The sequence below is a fragment of the Crocodylus porosus genome, unplaced genomic scaffold (assembly GCF_001723895.1).
Source record: "Crocodylus porosus isolate Cpor-Errol unplaced genomic scaffold, CroPor_comp1, whole genome shotgun sequence".
Taxonomy (NCBI): domain Eukaryota; kingdom Metazoa; phylum Chordata; order Crocodylia; family Crocodylidae; genus Crocodylus; species Crocodylus porosus.
In genome coordinates, this window is record NW_017728942.1 from 5,818,175 (window position 1) to 5,838,212 (window position 20,038).

Sequence of the window (20,038 nt, forward strand, 5' to 3'; positions counted from 1 at the left end):
TCCAGATCCTAACCGCCCTAACTTTGAAGTAGTTCTTACGGATGTCTAATCTAAACCTACTTTCCAACAACTTATGGCCTTTATTCCTTGTTATGCCAGGGGGCGCTAGGGGAAACAAGGTCTCTCCCAAAGGGCTTTTTGGAGCTAATCAACAGGTCAGTTGGTAATGTCACTCCATTCCTTCCTTGGAAAAAGCTGTTTAAGACCTTGAATTAATGAGAGAGGCTTTTGTTTTGTTGATGGGCTAATAAATGCTGCATTATCAGCACCCTGCTGGCTCCCTTGCCTGTCAGGTTTACAGACAGTATGAAGAAGCAAGGAGAGGAAGATACTGAAACACTCAGTATCATCAACAGATTCATGCACTGCATACCCCCCCCCCTTTGACTCAGAGTGCTAGCCAGGGGCTGGCAACACTCTCACCCCTTGAGCAGCAGGTGGGGAAAAACCTGGGACTGTGCAGGCATGGTGGGGGTTTACACCCCTCCCTAATCGAAGCATCCTGCCGGGACCTAGTCATACCCCTCTCAGCTCAGGTCTGTGGAAGGGAAGGGAGGGCTGCTCTAGTGCCCCCCCATGGCAGGCACATGCTTGCATTTCTTCAGTCCAGAGGAAATGTCTGCACAGTGAAATTGGAGATGCACACACCTCTCAGCATTAGCTAGCATACCACATGCTGGGGTCCATGGGGCTGGGGTCCATGCTGTGGGAGATGGGAGGGAGGGGGAATCCCTGCTTAAGCAGTGAGTAGTGAGAGGGAGTGGGGCAGAGGCAAGCAAGGCAGACTTGGCTGTGCCTGCAGTCTCTACCAGAGCTCCAGCTAGGGAGCAGAGGGGCGGGGCCATCCCTTTTTTGCTGGAACAGACAGCCCAGCCCAGGGCTGCAAAGCCCAGCCCAAGGCTGCAAATCAGTTTATGCAAATGTCTGGGACAAACATTGCATGAACTAATTTGACCCAAATCAGTTCAGTCTGATGATACATTCAACCAGATTTATTGTAAACTTGTTTCAGCCATTTTGAATTAGATATATGCACTGAATTTATGTTCCGTTACAGATTTAAACCAGTTTCTGATCACTTAAACCAGTTTATGTGTAATCTCTGTCTCTAGCTTAAAGGAGTATGCTTAGAACATTGCTACTAAAGATCCATAGGTTAGCACCAATAACAATGGTGTTAGATTTCCAATTTGAATGGGCTTGCCCCCCCAAAAATACTTGAGTTATTTAATCAAATTATTGTATTGTAGATGCAACCACCTGAGCTATGAAAGGTACTGCCACTCAGTATCTAAAATACTGAATTCCTCCTTCTTAGAATAGGAAATAATGGTGACATTTTCGTGTCAGACTTGACAACGTAAGAAATAATTCTGCCTCCCATTTATATGGAACTTTTAAAAATTAGTTCAGCACATGATGGAAAGACATTTTAAATATGTTCTTCCCTCTACATGCATCTCAAAGCAAGTTTTTTTAGTTTCAGGTTACACCATACAAAATAAAATTTTTCATTTTGGCTTACACAGGTGAAGTGAGCAAACAGATTACACATACTCCTCTCTAGTTTACCAAATGCAGCAGCTATGACACCAGATTAAACCAATGACCCACCTAATCCTGCATTCCATCTCCAGTAACAACCATATACTTTTAGAGAAGGGTAAAGGAAACGCAATAATAGGTAATATTGAACTAACCCAGTGGTTTTCAATTTGTGGTCCTTGGTCTGTGGACTAAGGGGCCTCTAAAAGATGCTTGTGATCAATCAAAAGTATTTGAGCACCCATACTTACAGTTCAAGGAATCTGCACCACCATTCAGAATTTCTAAAGGGATCCTCCCCTCCATTCAAAACTTTTAGAGGTCTGCAAATGAAGAAAGGTTGAAAACCACTGGACTAACTTATTCTTTCTTAACCCCTATCAATAGCAGCTAAGTCTAGGGGACATGAGCTCTTCCTTCCCAATTTTATAAAGGGGCAATTCTTTCTGGCTTTTAAGCTCAATTGTTTTTTAAAAAAGAGTAAAATGATTTTACTCACCTCCTCTCCAAACATGTAAATATAGGACTATTAGTGTACAGTGCATGTTGATTCATAGACTCATAGATTCATAGACATTTGGGCTGGAAGGGATCTTGGAAGATCATCGAGTCCAGCCCCCTGCACAAAGAGCAGGAAGTCAGCCGCGGTCATAAGATCCCAGCAAGATAAGCATCCAATTTGCTCTTGAAGGTGTTCAATGTAGGTGCTTGAACCACCTCCAATCGCAGGCTGTTCCAGACCTTGGGAATCGGACAGTAAAGGAATTCTTCCTTATGTCCAGCCTGAAATGGTCTTGCAGGAGTTTATGACTGTTTAACCTCGTCATCCCTTGGGGCGCTCTGGTGAACAAACGTTCCCCCAGATCCTGGTGGTCACCCCTGATAAACTTATAGGTGGCCATCAGATCACCTGCGCTTTTCCAAGCTAAAGAGCCCCATGGCTCTCAGCCTGTCATCATAAGGTCTGTTTTCCTTATCCCTAACCCACAAGATCTTACAGTCTTGTGTGTATGAGGTACATAAGTAGAACATGAGACTAATTTCCATGTGCCAGGCATTCTTCAGCTGTAAGGCTTGGATGCCATGGAGGTAGTACCAAAAATGCAAGTCCATATGAAAGTGGAAGAATGGAGTTTGTTGTCCATATATACCCTTTTCCCCAAATTGATGGAAGTCTCCTTGCACAGTTGATGTCCAATACATTTTCAGAACAAAAGGTCATTGGGATGGGATGTTGCCCCATTCAACACTGGAAACCCTGTAGAAATCCACAAGGGAGTTTAATCTAGCTAGTTTAAACATGAGCATCTACTCTGTTGTTTCTAGGCTCTTCAGAGGATGTAACAAAATGCAAGAGCCAGCAAGGAGCCAATCACAGAACTCCTGTCCTCCTATGGATTTATGAACTATTTGAGAGACCAGGGATGCCTCATGCTTCCAAACCACAGAAGTATTTGTATTAGGGGTGTGTGAAGTGGACCTTATTTGATTCTGATTTGGATCTGGCCCAAATTGGGAACAGTGATTCGATTAATTGATTTGGATCACTGCCCCAATTTGATTTGGCCAAAGCCAGATCTGAAGATTCGATGCTGATTCAGAGAATCAGTGATCTGGACATAGACACAGCTTTAAATGTTTTTTTTACATACCTCGAGGTACCAGCATGGCTTATAAATGCTGGGGCAGATGGAGCATCCCACAGGAGTGTGCTCAGTGGTGAACCTGGAAGTGGAACAGAAGTACTTTTGCTCCACTTCTGGGTCCATCAGGGAGCATGCTGGGGGGCCCCTCTGCACCCCCCCTGGCTAGGCAGTCAGCTGCGGGGGGACCATGGGTGCCCCCCCGACCCAGGAGGCACCAGTTGCTGAGCCAGGCGGCACAGGGGACCCCCACCGCACACTCCGGTGGACCCAGGAGTGGACTGGAAGTGCTTCTGGCCCACTTCTGGGTCTGCTGCCAAGTGCACTGGGGAGCCCCCCGCACTCCTGTGGGATGCTCCATGTGCTCCAGCATTGCAGCATTCATGAGCCACCTGGTACCTAGAGGTATATAGAAAAAGCATTTAAAGCTGTGTCTATGTCCGAATCTCTGAATCTTCAGAGGGTTCCGATTCAGTTCGGAGAGATTAAAGGGTCCTCTGATTTGATTCAGATTCGGAGATTCAGCCACTGAATGGGCCAAATCTCTGCCCAATTGAATCAGGGACTGAAGCTTTGCACAGTCCTAATTTGTTTATTTTCCTCCTTTGATTTACTGTAGGCAGGAGTAAAGACTCATCACCTGATAAATTTACTGTAGCTCTAGCTGTGAAACCTGAGAGGACAGCATATGGTGTTCAGAGTGGGTAACTTACATTGATACCTTGATTGTTCTAGCTGATGCTATTAAAAATCTTAGGAATCTTGCATTCTTGGAGACAGATGGAAAATACCATTTCTGCACCCTCCAGTCTTCCGTAAGTGTTGACTGATAAAAAATGTGTGCCAATCTCCAACTGCTAGCTTTTTAAATACAGTTCTTCAATGAAGACTAATTAAACATAGTCCAACCATGTGGAGTTTGTCTTTCTTCCACTGCTAATTACTCACAGGCAAACAGTCCTTGTTTTATAATCCTCCTTCAGAACAATATTCTTTTTATTCTTCCTTCATGCTGTTTTGCTTTTGAAATGGGGATTATTTTCCCCTCTAATTTCAATTAGATGGATTCTTGGGTTGGTTGGCCTGGCTGTCATGTAACTAGAGCTGTTTTCTTGACTTCCAAAAGTTCCATGTGGTGGCCACATGGTAGTAATGGAGACTCCCTCACCTCCCAAGAAAGCTTGATTTTTCACACCAATTTGCAAACAGCCTCCTGCACTTTCATGTTATCTGTGAGTTTTGGCATAGCAAAACCTCTTGTCACTAGGATGGCAATCAGCAATTTTAATGGATATCCATCGTTAGGGGGTGAAATATGCAACCTTGCTGGGGCTAAAGAGGACCCTGATGACATGCTTCTATGAGGCAGTGAATATGATCTCCAGTGGAGGACAAGTAATGACAACAATTTCATGGTCAGTACTTCAATCACCTGCACAACTACTGACACCCTTGTTGGAGGACTCTTCTGATGATTCCATATTTATGGATCTACATCCATGTACATGTACTTAAGCATGACACGAGAAACTCAGTATACTAGTATCTCTCACTGATGGTGAAAATGATTAAGCCACTGGGAGCTGTGCCTGTGTATCAGATGGCAAAAGTAGCCTTGCTGTAAGCCAGACCCTTTGATGGTCTCCACGCCAGCCTATTGATGGTTTAATGAAGCTCTGTTATCTACCCTCACTAAGAATCTGACCTTGAACTGGGGCCTGTACAAAAATAAAGCATCAGTGCAAATTAAAATAAGCAACAACCTAGGATTGCATTTCTGTTCAGATATCAGGTAGTTGGCACATTGTGTCTCAAGAATAGGGCTTTTCATGCTCATATTTAGATCTGTCAATTACATAAGGATTGTTACTTGTGACATTTTATCTACCTTTATGGCCTTCTCTGAGGGTACAGGTCAAGAAAGAAAGAGTTGTATTCAGTTTTAGGAATGACATTTTTCTGGGAATACCATCTTTGAATTTTATGGCAGAAGTTAATTGCTCGCTATATTAGAATAGTAGGTTTATTTTAATACAAACAAATATATGTATGAAAAACAAATACTGAACTGTATCTACAGCAGCCCTTATAATTGTATAGCATCTCTGTATTTCTCACAACAGGAGGACGGTCCCATATGGGCTTTCTAACTACCGAGGCAGTTTTAGAGGGAAAAGGTCTACAGGCCACCTTCAGAGGAACTCGGAGTCTTCAGAATGGTCTTCATTTCGATGTTCTTGTTTGGACACACATGACAAACAGTGTCTACGGTTTTGCACAAGATCACAGGACACCAGAAGGTAAGGGTTTCTTTTTAGATGAACATCTCTGAATATATATACCTTTTATATATCTGGCCCATGGTCCGGATGAGTGAGATAGGCAGATCGGTGGGCCAGATCAAGCTCACCCTGGGGTCAGACACCTTCCCTTTGTGCCCCAGAGTGCTGGGATTGGGTCCCAGGGGACCAGCTCTACTCCCTCCTGCTGGGGTTGGTCCTCAGGAGCCTGGCACCACCCCCTCCCATCTCATCCCATCCCATCCCATCATGCTGGGACTATGTTCCAAGGGCCTGGCACTGCCCACTCCCAGCGCCTCACATTGGAATTGTGGTATGTCCTGGGATCATGTGCTCGATCCAGTATGCAGGGCCAGGGCTCTCCACAGGTCCAGAAATTTGCTGGTGGGGAAGCAATGCCACCTCTCTCCCACTGCCAAATTTCTGGACCCATCAGGTACCCTGTAGGCTGGATGACATGGGGCTGTAGGGTGGATCTGGCCCACAGGTAGGGGGTTGAATACCCCTGTTCCATGTGATTCAGCGATTTCATGTAGATGGATTCATGAAATGGCATACAACAAATGAAGCTGATCAATAATTTTGTTGATCCTAAATTAATTCTCACGTATATTTTGATTAAAGTTTCTTTACAGACATTTTTTTTGTAATGATGTGGCATCACAGAAATGGCAGACCTCCTGTCCAGACCTCCAGGATAATTCAGTGCATACTTAATGTTGCATTCTTTTCTGACAAAGGAAAAAATTCAACATGTGCCTGTTTTCTTCTTTTCTAAGGAAAGTTTGTCATTTGACATCCTAAAAGCAGCTCTGTATTGATGACTGACTTAAGCACAGTGATGAAACTAAGATATGTCTCATCTTTTCCACAGCAATGAGATGTCACTGAAAAGGACAACAGAGGAAGAACATCACAAGAGAAAGGAACAGACTCTCATTAAATAGCAGAGAGGAGCTGTGCAGTTTTTGAACAGAGGTACAGTATATATGTGCACTGATCTGTTTTATATTGGATGGAAATATTGGTTTGGGTTTCTGCACATTCAAAGAGCTAAATTCTGGCCTTCAAAGTAGTGGAGTGGCTTCTGGTTACATAAAAGCAGGATCTGGCCACAGAGTTTTATTTTGTAACTTTGATTACATGTAAAAAAACATTCAGGCCTTCCTCACAGAAACAGCAAAAAATCATGCTGTTACATCATTCAGGCTTTTCAGACCATAAGACAGCAGATTTGTTTGCAGTGGTCACGTGTTTGGTGTCTGTAGTGGAGTTCTGATCATGACAGACATCTTTTTTTCCTGTTTTGCCTTGGAGCAACTTGGGACATGTTTGCCTATCTCCTGTTCCAGTAAAATTTAGGTCACCAAGGCACAAAATGGAACAAATGTATAGAGAAGAGGATAGAAAGGAGAGTAACTAACGTTTATGTGCCAGATGTGGAGAGTTAAACTGGACCTAGCATCTGGTTTAACATAACTGTCTCCAGCTCTGTTCTCCAATCCACTCCTGGCATTGACACATCCCTTCAGAAATGCAGTCTCGCTGCCAATGTAGGCAGACACTTTCAGTTCTGGTCTGGAATGCAGCATCTGTAAGAACCAATGATGTGCCAAAAAGAAATTTCTTATATGAACCCCTGTTGTTATCAAGGAAGGTATTTGGATTAGAAGTCACCAATTAGCACTCATTCTTATGATGGCTTCCAAATCAGATCCAATTAGACTTTCATATGTCATTTGTGGCATCCACAATTAATCAGGGACATAATTGTATGCCCAGATATGCTGGGGTCATGAAGAAGTAGATCTCAAAACCAGGTTCCAGAGAGTACCGTATAACCCAGCAGTTTTAATTCATTTTTTTAAAGGTTAAATGTTTATTTGCTGAAGTCCAGGAGCAAGAATCTAAGCTATAAATCTCCCATGAGATGGACAAAGCTGAATACTGCAGTCTGGCCGCTAGCGGATAATTCAGCAGTATGTAACATCCTTACTGTTGCCACTCTGAGGGCACGTGAAACTGAATGAATGTGAAGAAGCATTCTTCCATGCTGCTCTGATCAAAGTCTCATCAGCCACACAGAACAGGATAATCTTTATCATGTATCTTGGCAAGGAATTTATTTCACCATTTAAAGAAAATTTAAAGGAGCACCCAAACTTTAGCAATACAAGCAGAGTCAAGAAAATCATTTTTCTAGCTGTTTTTAATATATATATATATTAGGAACATACTGTTCCACATATTGCTTGCTGTCTGTGTGAAGAATTCATGTGCAGCTTTCTACAGGCAATTATCATTGAAAAATATGGTGATTTAGGAAGTGAGTTGCCTGTGTATAAATTTCCAGTATGAATAAATAGATACCAATACTTCTCTTGTTAATGTTTGCAAGCCTGAATCAGCATATTGTAACTTTACTGGCAGATGTTTAAGTGACAGTATCTATGCAGAATAAATATGAATGGCTAATATTTATACCAATATAAAATATAGTTAATAGTATACCATAAGTATTCAATAGGTTACTTAAATAAGGCACAAATTATTCCTGTGCTTGCAAGTTCAATCTAGAAGCAGCTCTACAACTACTCTTGAAATACACTGTAGTTGATTAACAGAACTCCAATTAGTCATCAGAAGTTTCTCTTGTAGATGAAACTATAAGATTTTAGGACAAAAAACTTTTATCCAAACATCATGCATTCAGAATAGGTTACAGTACTAGGCCATCTCCCTGTCCTAAATCCAAATATACTGTGCCATACATTCCTTTTGCTGATATTTTAAGCCTTGTTTTCAACTCTTTATTAAAACCACTTCACTGAATAGTTGAAGAATTATGGGAAATATCAAGAAACTGGCAGTGAGGACATTTTCAAACCCAGGATATTTAGCAGGATAAATTATTTCATCAGCAGGTATGGACTCTTTTTGGTGGGAGGGTGGGACATAAGCCAGAATAACTCTTCCAAAAGTTATTCTTTAAGATGATTTAAAAGAAAATGGAGAAAATACCTAACTTGTGGCATTACCAATTCTTTTCTTCGACCTTTATGTAAACCTTTGTGCACATAGGTTAAACTGTGAGCAAGTGACATTGTTATGTTTTATCAGCAAATAGTTGGAGACCAAAACAAAAACTGCAGTGAAAATTACTGAACTTTGAGTTCTTTATGACAATGGATATATAGATTTAAAACAATGATTACAGACAGTATTTGAAACAAGAAAGGATTAGGTCTCTGCCAAAAAATATTATATATATTTTTATATATACAGATAGATAGATATATTTCATAAATAAATTATTATAGCTATAAAAGTGAATATATCTTTCAGTTATCACATTTGTATCAGTCTCTTGGCATAATTTTGTACATTTATAGAGAAGTAGATTATTTATTGTGTAAAAATACTTAATGTACTACTTTTTGAGGGTATTTTTAAATAAGGTAACAAAGGGACTGTATATTTTTCTTTTTTAAATAACTGACCTTTTGTGATGAAGGTAAATTAATGTTTGCTTATAACCACTAATCATTTTTTTGGAATAATATGGCTAGGATATATGAGAACATGCCATCTTCAAAGCTCTCCTAACAGCCTGAGAATTAAGTAAATCAAAATCACAATAAAAGATCTTTGATATAACCATGTATTAAAAAGTTATATTTTAATCTTGACCCTTCCTCAGCTACATGGATAACTTAGTATAATCCAGACTAGTTTTATTAGGTTTGTTTGACCAATGCAGAAACAGTTGATCCAAACTGGTGACAGACTCTGAATTCTATATGAACACCTAGATTTTCCACAGATTCCTGGATCAAGCACTATATTTTTATGCTGTCTGAAATGATGAAGACCTTATGAATGACATTACAATTAACAGGCTCTCTTTAATACGATTTTCAGCATATTTTGGATTCCTTCCATTTTCTCCGAAGTCAGTGCTGGTATAGTTTAAATTTTGTATCTCAACACTGATTTCCACCTTCCCCCAGTTGTGCATGCTTTCACTACAGGAGTAGGGTTGGGGTGTAGTAGCTATCATGGTTCAGGAAATATGTGAGGAGAAAGATTTTTTTGTACACTTGGTCTAATAAAAGATATCAGAGAGTGAAAGAGTGGTCTTGAAGCCTGGGCATCACTTCTTAAGAGTGGAGTTACAGAGCTTCCCCTTGTAAAAAGTGAAGATCTAGGTCCTACTACTAAACAGAGATATTCCTTGTGACACCATAGAAATTCTGGAGGCAGACTCATCCAGCAGAGCTATCATATTTCATTAGTTCTTATTCATCAATAGACATTTATTGCTATTTATGGCATGATAACACAAAGAACTCCTGTAGTACTATGTGCTGCATAGCTGTGTGCTCCAAAGAGCTCTGTAAGTATATGAGGAGTCCCAAGAGAGAAATGTAGGGTGTAGAGCAGGGGTGGGCAAAATATGGTCTACAGGCCAGATCTGGCCCATGGAAGTACTTTGTCTGGCCTGTGGCAGGTCCCTCAGCGCTGCCTGGCCCAGGTGCTGTCTGGCCCATGTTGCATCCTGCTGCCCCCAGTGCACAGTGGGGCTGGGGCAGCTGGACTCTATTTCAGGGCAGCCCAGGGATCAGTGGCCCCTTCTGGCTGCTGCTGCCGCCAGCCCCCATGGTCCTGGCTGGTCCAGAGCTGATCCGCTGGGGCGGTGGTGAGTCCGGAATGGGAACGGTAATGGGGCAGGCCAAGGCTGGGGCTGGGGCTGTGTGTCCAGGTGCTGCTGGGTGCTGGTGGCGGTGGTGGGGAGGAACCACAGGGCATGTGCACTCCAAACTGTTGCCAGGCAGGAGGAGAGGGGAAGAGGGGTGCTTACTGGCCCACAACAGCTCCCCAAAACTGAATATATGGCCCACGGGCCCAGATAGTTGCCCACTCCGGTGTAGACAGCCAAAACAGAATGACCAGGGAAGTATCATCTGATTATGTCTCACAAAATACAGTGATTCCAGCACATCCCTAAAATACCACACAACTTGCTTGATTCATGGCTGGGACTAAAAAAGTCAGGGTTGCTGCTGGCCAGGATTGAAATGCATCCAATACCTATATGGAGAAAACAGAAGTCCAAAAATACCATAGTCCAAAAATAGCAAATGTTATTAAGGGATGCCTGGGGCATGTGGGCAGCAGATTGCAGCTCTGACCCAGCTCCAGACCACTGCAAGATCCCAGCCCCGGGCATGGAGCAGTTCCCCATCCAGCCGTGTGCCCTGCCAGCGCTGCTGGGGCCAGTCTCCAGGGAAACCTGGCTGTCATGGCACCCCTGCTACTGGGGTCTCCATGGAAATTGGCTGCAGCGATGTGAGAAGGAGCTGCTGGGAAATGGAGTCTAGCTGGTAGATGGATGTGGCATTTTGCCCACCCCTGCTGTAAACCCTAGAAAAATGAAGTGTTTAAAATGAGGAATCCAAAGATGAGGTCACTCATGAAAGTTAGATTTAAGTGTGTTAATGGAGAAAAGTAGCTTGATATAAGCAAAACACAACAGGACTAAGACAATGGAAATATAAAAGAAGGCTATCCTGAAAAAGGAACAAGTTTGACTCCTGCCAATCCCCAGCTTGGACCGTGGTACAACAGGAATCAAACAAACTTATAAAAACCAAAAATATGCCTGTTTTGTTACTGATGTTTTATGAAGAAATTATAGGCTTCCAACCTGTTCTGGGCAGCTTTACAGTACAGAGAAATCTTTCAGGATTAAAAGATTTACAAAACATTAGGCAATTTAAACAAGGAGTATTGACCTTGCTTGTTTACATTATGTCTTGCTGTACTTCATTTAAAAGTTATTTTTTGATCTCTTGGTTCCCAAGCTTTCCAAACGGGCTTTGGAATGCACACAAGAGTAGATCCTAGATTTACATTCCGAAGGGGATCTTTCTAGCTTGTCCTGAGTGACCCGGGCAGGAGGACAGCAGCAAGACTTGGAAGGTCTCAAGAGAGGAAAAATGGAACAATGTTAAGATGAGACCCAGATGTGTCACACTTTGTTAAGATGAGACTCAGATGTGTCACGTCACTCCCTGATGTGTCGTAGGGCATATCTAGTCACTGCCTAGGTTTTCACCCGAGTTTTAATTCAATCCCCACTACCTCCCACAGGCAAAAGTCTTAAACCTAGTGTGTGTGTGCTGTGAACGTAGAACAAGACATACCATATTAAGTCAGACCTGCAGTCCATTCTAGCCCTATAACTGGTCTCTGATAGTGGCAGTAGTGGATGCTTTAGAAGGACAGCATACAAACAGGGTTTATCTAGAGTGATATATCACTCCATCACACCATTTCATAGCCTTCCTGGCATCCAGTCTTATTGGTTTAGGGATGCCAGAGAATATCTCGGACTGTTCTGTTTAAACTGTTCTGTGAAGCCAGGCTTGCTTGCCTGCCTACCTGGCTGGGGTATAGGCTTGGTGTTATTTGGAATGGGTGCTAGCCTTCCTACTGTGCAATGAGAAGTGAGGAGACTTCCCTTATGGCTTTAGGCAAGTCACAGTCAGGTGTCGAAACTAGCTAAGCACCTGGAAACTTTAAAAAACCATGATATGCACCTATCTGCTTCTTTAGGCATCCAAAGATCTTTTAAAAATATGATTCTTTATCTTCCTGTGCCTTGTAAATTGGGAAAAGTAGTACTTTCCCCATCATTAAAGATGAGAGGTTCTTAGATCTGATGGTAGTAGTGGATATGTATAAGTAAACACACTGCTGGGTTTCAAAACAAACTTTTCATGCACAATCATCTGACCAATACTTATGGACATAATTAACTGACTCAAATTGGTTCAGTAGGGCTTCGACAGAGTAAGTTGCAACAATTTACAAGAGCTAAGGGTCTTGCTCATTATAAGTCAAAATGAGTCACCTGTATAGTTTACCTGGATTTTTTATTCTATCACTCAGAAGTAACGTCTTCTCATAACTGTATTTAGGATCAGACAGAAGCTGCCACTTTGATACTTTAAAGTTCCAGCACTTAAAAAACTAGGAAATGGGTGGTTTTATATAAATGTCAGAATGAAAGAGTTATGGTATTATAAATACATTTCAATGAACATCAGGTTACCATTTACTAATAGCTGCTTCTATATTTTGCAAGTCTGTTCTTTAAACGTCTGATCCAGCTCTTGTTTCATGTACCAGGAGTTGGAATGGGCTTCACTAGCAGCAGAAATTACAGTGGGGGGAGGGGGCAGGGGAACCTGCTGAACGAGTGCCACCGGCACTCTGTGCATAGCATGCAGCAGATTGGTGGGGAGGACAGATAGCATAGCAGCAAATAGGACAGGAAACAGAAAGAGCAGGAGATGAGGTAGCAAGTAACAGGGAGGAAGCAGAAAGCAGAGCAGGAGGTTGGGCAGGGAATACAGTGCAGGGAGCAGAAAGTAGAGCAGCAGATAAGAAACGGGGAGGGGACTGGAGTGGCACTTGGGAAGAGTGGAGGGCTAATTTATTCCATGCCTGCCAAAATGTTGTCCCCTGCTGACTTAAAGCATTACTCTTTGTTTCCCTTACTCTTTGTATTGTGTTCAGCTAAACTTATTAAAACAATACATGGATTTTTTCTCCTATCACTCATTTTGATTTGCTGCCATTTGGTTTATAAACTACAAGAATATTTTTAACAAACAATTGGCAAAGTCACTTAAAAAATGTACCAGGATATCAAGACATTTCCTAAAGACTGAAAACAAAATTAGAAAGCAAGCAAGAAAGTGAAAAGGTAAGTACAAAAAAGAAACTGATTGTCAAGGTTAAATCAACATTTTAAAATTAAACTATTTGACCCCCAGCAATCTTGCCAGCCCAGAGCAGGGCGACTGGACCTGATGATTTCATGAGGTCCCTTCCAGCCCTAAACTTCTGTGAATCTGCAACTGGTTGAAGTCATCAGCCTATCAGTCCTTTGAAGTGTTGTAGACAAAGTAAACTAGGCACTGCACAGCTTGGTAGCAAACCACAATGGGACTCTGATGTGGAAAGCAGTCAATGGGAGCTTGACACTCAAGCCACCTTTTCAAAGGTATCCAGGGACTAAGGGTGCGAACAGGTGCCTAATGCCTTTACCCACTGTACCAAACTCCTGAAATCAATGGAAGTTTGGCACTTAAGTTGCTCTGTACATGCCTTCAAACATCCCAGGCAGTGCACAATGGGGTATTTTATGTCCAGTGTCCCTAGAAAGCTTTGAAGTAATTTGCTTACACACGATCGCTTATTCACACTAGTGTATAACAGTTGGACGAGTGACATTTCCCCACTCTTTTCACTTACACCAGAAGTAACTCAGATTTGACTCTTGAAGTAACTGAGCAAGGAAGAGAATACCAGTGAGCAGTATTGAGGACTTATCTCATTTTGTAGTATAGGTTTTTCTTAGTTTTGACTCACTCCATTTATCTTCATGATACTCAAATAGAAACGTGAAGAATGTCCATGATAATGATATTTGGGTACCATTATCCATCGTTTTTACTGAGGAAGCTTGATGTGCTGCAAGATGACCTTTGTATTTAACATATCTAGCACGCCACATGGAGTTGGCTTTTCCAGTGCAAATGGCAGAGCCACGCAAGAAAATCCAACGCACCCCATTTATTGACATATTTGTAAAATTCCACCTAGTAGTGACCAAGAAATAATCCTTTATTTTATGACTGTTAATAACGGGTTCTGCAATTTCTACTTCAGAACTGAAGTTTAAATAAAATAAGTGAGATTTTGCAGTAGTTGGTTTACAATAAAATGGATACTAGTGAGCAATAAAGAAGATCTCACAGACAGCACAACTTCTCACTTGTACTAAAATGCAATAAGCAATGGAAGGAAAAAGAAAACAAAAACCAACAGAAAACCATAAGCTCAGTTTGATATCTTAGGACTAATTTATTTAATCTGCTTTTGTAGTGTTACCTCTTGTTTACTATATCTAAAAGTTAACGTTAGCTTCTTGCCGAAGTTTTACAGTTATGAGATGGCATATGGTCTGATATGAAACAGCCCCGGGGCCACAGTAGACGGTTAGTTTTGAACCATGAAATTTAGCTTGCTGCTCATCTGATGGGAACAGTTCTTGGGTTTTGTGCATGCATGTGTGTGTGAAGGAGATGGAAATAAGTTAAAATAACTTGTTTCACAGTTCTCTTAGATTTCCAGTGTCTGTTTTACATTAGTAAATGTTTAGTGCTGCATTCGACAAAGTGATGGTTCCCTTACACAATGAGCAACAGTCTAAAGGTTTAATCCAACAAACTCCTGAGTACTTCACAGTGAGTGGCTTCTTAGTTTAAGCAAGGAGCTAGCTGAGCCCTTTGCAAAATCTGTGCAGCACTGGGGACTGACCAGTGTATGATCTTATCTTGAATTATCTTTATTTGTATTTTTCTGGTAAGGGCCTAGAAGCCTAATTTAGTCTTAACAGAGAAAAGGGGCACAACCTGCCAGAGAGGAGTGGGCCTAATCATCCAGCCCAAAAAGTGTGGGAAGGGTCAACTGGCCACATACTGAAGAGCTTGAAGGAAGTTTGGGGCCATATGGATCCCTCTCAGGCTATTGGAGGCAGGAATAAGGATAGTAGGCCCCTGAACATGCTGCCCACAAGAGCAATAGTTAGAGAAGGGACCTGCAGCTACATCCAAAAACGTTAGGTGCTTATAAGTTAGGAACTGCAATGCCTCATATTTAGGTGCCTGGCCATCCGAATGGATCTCGACACCCTGCGTCTATGCTCCCAATACAGTGCATGCAGAGAATTAGGTGGTTCAGAAGGGTGATCCAAACGCCCTGCATTTTGAGCAGGAAGCTGTCTAGAACAAGCCACCAGGAAACACTAAGCAGAGGAGTAATATCCAAACTCCTGCCCTGCCAGAGTTTAGGGGTAAAGGTTGTAGCTGTGTTGGTCTAAAAATACAAGCAGTCAGTGTGCTAGAGGTGATCTCTTTTACTAGACCAACTGTCTGGTCTAATAAAAGATGTTGCCTCTAGCACAATGACTGCCAGAGTCTACGTATTTGGGTCATGGCTGTGAGGGAGACACCTCTGTCCAGATCTGGATCCAGACCTCAGCACCCATTCCTGAGGACAGGCTTTCTCTTGGGCCAGAGTGCAGCCATCAAGAGGCAGCTTAGTGATTAGGACACTCATTTGGAAGGGGAGAACTCAGCTCCATCCCCTCCTTCTCCAGGGTTTTGAATAGAAGTAGGCATCTGCCTTGTCCTGAACTTGAAGCTGTTGGTGTACATTAGGGGTGGTCAAAGCAAACCTACTAAAAGCTCCTCAGAGATTTTAGATGCATCTCTATCTAGTTTCTACTAGTGGGGCTTAGGATGTAGGTCCTGAGACTGGGATAGTGTGGGCATGCAGGAAGGCAGAACTGCGAGCACCTAGGGGACTTTCAGGTACCAAGTCAGATTATGTACCTCCAGGGACAGGCAGCCATTGATGGCTGTGTTTTGGATCACAATTTTGGATGTAGGTACCTGAAATCTTCCCATTTTAGAAACCAAGTCCCCGTCGTGTCCCCCCCCCCTTTTTTTTTTTTTTTTTTGGATCTGGCCTTTGGTCTCTAAGTGCAGTGAACCTGTGGAAAAGGCAGTGACCTGATCCTGGGCTCAGTTTTGCTGAAAGGACTGTGAAAGGAATAGCTTAGGGACCCAAGGGAGTGCAAGCCAGGGATGAAAATCAAAGCTAAGCAAGACACAAAACCAACAATGCTTCCTGAAGCCATGTACAAACTAAGATAAGATGCACAGCTCCCAGAAGAGATAAAAGCATTAACATGCTTTCTTAATCTGTATTTTGTTTCACTGCAACCACCACAGAAGGGAAGTGTGTTAACTTCACAGGAATTAAGGCAGTATAGGGCACCTTCTGGTGTCAATTTATCATGCCATGGGTCAGCTAAGGGTCAAGCTGTATTTTTAAAGGTGCTGCAAATTATGTGCCAGGCTGAACCTAGGAGTTTGCATTCTTATACACAAAACTTTTCCTTATACAAACCTATTCACAAATCATCCTGAAGGGAAAACACACAAACCATCTCTTGAGGGCCCTTTATCAATTTATATCCAGGTGGGCAAAACTCCCACAAGACTAAAGGGCTTGGCTCTACCTGTGGATGGGGAGAGGGAGAAAAAAAGACTTAAGATGGACTCAGTGCCGAGTTATGATGCAAAGGGGAGTGAAAGCTGCTTTTAGGCAGTGGTGTACAACTCCACTCTTGAAAGAAAATCCTCGTCTACCTTTGACTAATTAGATCAGTGGAGTAAAACCAGGGTGGAAGGCCAGGGATGTGGCACACTCTCTCTCCATTTTTATCTACTACAAAGGCAGACTTAGGCAATGTGGGGCCCTGGGCATCCCCAAGGCTCCTCCCCTGTGCCTCAGCTCTCTCCCTATTAATTGCTCTACTCTTTCTTGGAGGAGTGAAAGATGCAGGAGATGTCTCCTGGAGGAACTGGCACTGCTTCTCTCTTGACAGGCTGGAATCTTCCCATTTCCATGGACTGCCACTTCCACTCTTCAGGTAGCCCATGGCTGGTTTGAGGATAAAAGTCTCAGTCCCCACCCACCAGAGAAAAGAGCTCTATATGAGGTGCTCTATACCAGTGGTTCTCAACCTTTTTTTGTACCAGGACCCATTTGTAAACATCGATGGCCAGTCCTGACCCTGTGCTGCTCACTCCCGACAGGCTTCCACCCGCCCCAGCCCCCCAGTGTGTGGGGTAGGGGGGGCCACAAGCAGCTTCAGGCAGCCCCTTGGAGGCTGGAGCCACGTTTTTCTCCTTTAAAAGAGAATCCATTTTGAAAGTTTGCCCATTTTTAAAGTTTGTTTGCAACCCTTTCATATATTTTTGTGACCCACTTTTGGGCTACAACCCACAGGTTGAGAAACACTGCTCTATACCATCAGAGATGGCAGGCTGCAGTGAAGACCACACACACAGCAGCCTTGAGCTGGAAGCGGGTGTATATACCTGGGTAGGAGGATGGAACAGCAGACTGCAGAACTGAGATGAATAGAGGAGTTCACAACTCTTGGAGAGATTGTTTCTAGCTTGCTACACACTCAAGCAGGTACTGGTTACACCTAGATCATATTCTGAGACTATCTATACCCTCTTTTTAAACAGATACTGAGAGTCACCATCCTCATCGCATGAAGCCATGAACTCAAGTGCTAGCTAAAGAAACTGAACAAAGGGCATATGAAATATATTTAGATATATTTAGTCATTGTGCAGTGTTCTAAAGATATAGGCTATAGCATGCAGCTCAAGTGCTACCACATCATTTACTCTGGATTTTATTCTGCAATAAATCTACCTTGCAGTAAGGAGCAGACGCATGACCAGCTATCCCAGACTGGCTGCCTGAAGCAAGCACTATTGCAGCTCTTGGCCACTAGACAATGGGGGAACCAGCTTGCAAACCTACTTGCAAATGGGGGGAACCCTGCTGCCTTGAGGAAATGGTTACCAAAGGGTTCAGTTGACATGGACTGGGGACACACAACACACACAGCAGGGTAAATTTCTCTGGCGTCATTTTACTTCTGACTTCCTTAGAGAACACAGTACTGGAGAACAGCATTTCTGTTCTGGAGTAAATACTATGTATTATGCATCCATTCTACTTCTCTTCCAGAGAAATAAGCCATGGCATTTTCAGCATTTGACCATCCCTTTGGGTAGCCTAACTGTGACTTAATTAAAAACACAAGCTAAAAGGTTCAACTTACAGGGTAGCCATCACTATTCCAGCTGAGCTTAGTACCTATGAAAGTCAGAGTGTCTTTAGCACTTACTATCACACAAATCAACCAGTCTAATGCTGAATAAAAAGCAGGTAACAGACCAGACCCTGCTCCTAGGTACACGTATGCAGCCTTCCAGATGGTAGGAGATAGGATATGGCTTTATTATTCAGCAAGCCATGTGCCTCATGCAACACTATGTGAATTGGGAGTTTTTAGATTTAAAGTGAGCAGGTACCAGAAAGCACCTTTCCTGGGAACAAGGCACTACTGCCAAAAATTAAAAAATCAGATACCAAAATACGTCTAGCAAATCTAGTATCTGTTTTTTACCCCCAAGTCAGAGACACATCCCCCAAACAGTGAACTGTGGTTCCTGTACGCGATAACAGACTGACACTAGAAATCTTCTGCCCAGAGAGCAAGCCACAGTTTACTCACTACAAGAGTCTCCACACTGCTCCACTAAAGTGCCCCACTTCATACGTAAGAATATAATTTCTCTTTCATAATTCGGTCCGGCATGGCCTTTTGGCTGAGATCAATGCCACTAAGGCCCTTTGTGGTGCTGGTTTTGGTTATGTAGATTCATTTGATTTGTCATGGAAAAGTCATCATGTGGAAATGATTGTGGGCACAAATGATTGTGGGACTCGATCCAGCGATTTCAAGCTTACTAGTTCTATAACCGTTGATTATCAAACCCTTGCAGGCTCTACAAAACAAATGTACAGTGAGATTTAAGACTATTATCCCTTGAGCAGGGCAAGCTTTGTGGCAGTTTTGTAATGTGACCGTTTCTTCAAAGTCTGGATCGTATTCAATAAAGTTTTAATATGCCAAAGTGAACAATTAAATTGCCTTCTTGTTCTACAAGTATTTATATCCTGGACAAGAGAAAAACATGAAAAATATTTAATTTTATTGTTCTAGTCTATTATGCAACTCCAGCTTTTAAAGTTAATATAGTTTCATAGTTTCTAGGGTCGGAAGGGACCCGAGTAGATCATCTAGTCCAACCCCCTGCCATAGCAGGAAAGAGTACTGGGGTCAAACGACCCCAGCAAGATGTTCATCCAACCTCCTGTTAAAAACCCCCAGGGTAGGAGCCAGCACCGCTTCTCTTGGAAGTTGGTTCCAGATCCTAGCCGCCCTGACCATGAAGTAGCGCAAAACCTTTAAAAAATTTTCACTGAGAAAATATTTTAAATAGCTATAATTACAAATATTTATTTTAAGTTCTGAAGGAGGAGTTTTTAGGATTCAAATATCAAACTAAGAAACAGCACAACTGACAAAGGTAACTTTTTAATAGATGACACTGTCTGCTTAAATATCGAACTTTCAGTCTATTTAAGATCAGTTCCAAGAAACGGACAAAAAAGATAATGTCTCTACCACCCTTTTTTTACAGAAAAAGAATCATGTCACTACTTTATGTCTCTTTCTGCCAACACTTGGCCAAAAAGCTCTCTCTCGGGTTGTGTACTAATGTTCACTGCACCTGGTCTAGAATCACACAGCTTACTTTAAATCAGTGGTGCTCAACTTGTGGCCTGTGGGCCAAATGCATACTGCAGGGTCTGTGGGACTCCTGAAGGGTTGGGAAATTTGGTGGGGAGGGGGAAAGAGGGGGAGCAGTGGCAGTTAATTTTGCCACCCCCCCCCCCACCTGCCAAAATCCCAAGCCGCTGCATGGCTGGATTGGGCCTGGGCCACCCCCCTCCGCCTGCCTGACTAATTTG

General features: G+C 42.6%; 1 long non-coding RNA gene across 1 annotated transcript in view; it reads left to right on the plus strand.

The window, feature by feature from the left end:
* The first annotated feature begins 6,408 nt into the window (after positions 1–6,408).
* LOC109318808 overlaps positions 6,409–20,038 on the plus strand; it is a 26,511-nt gene continuing 12,881 nt past the window's right edge. The window contains exon 1 of the long non-coding RNA XR_002103325.1: positions 6,409–6,466. This is a non-coding gene — a long non-coding RNA (uncharacterized LOC109318808). The remainder of the gene's footprint in view (positions 6,467–20,038) is intronic.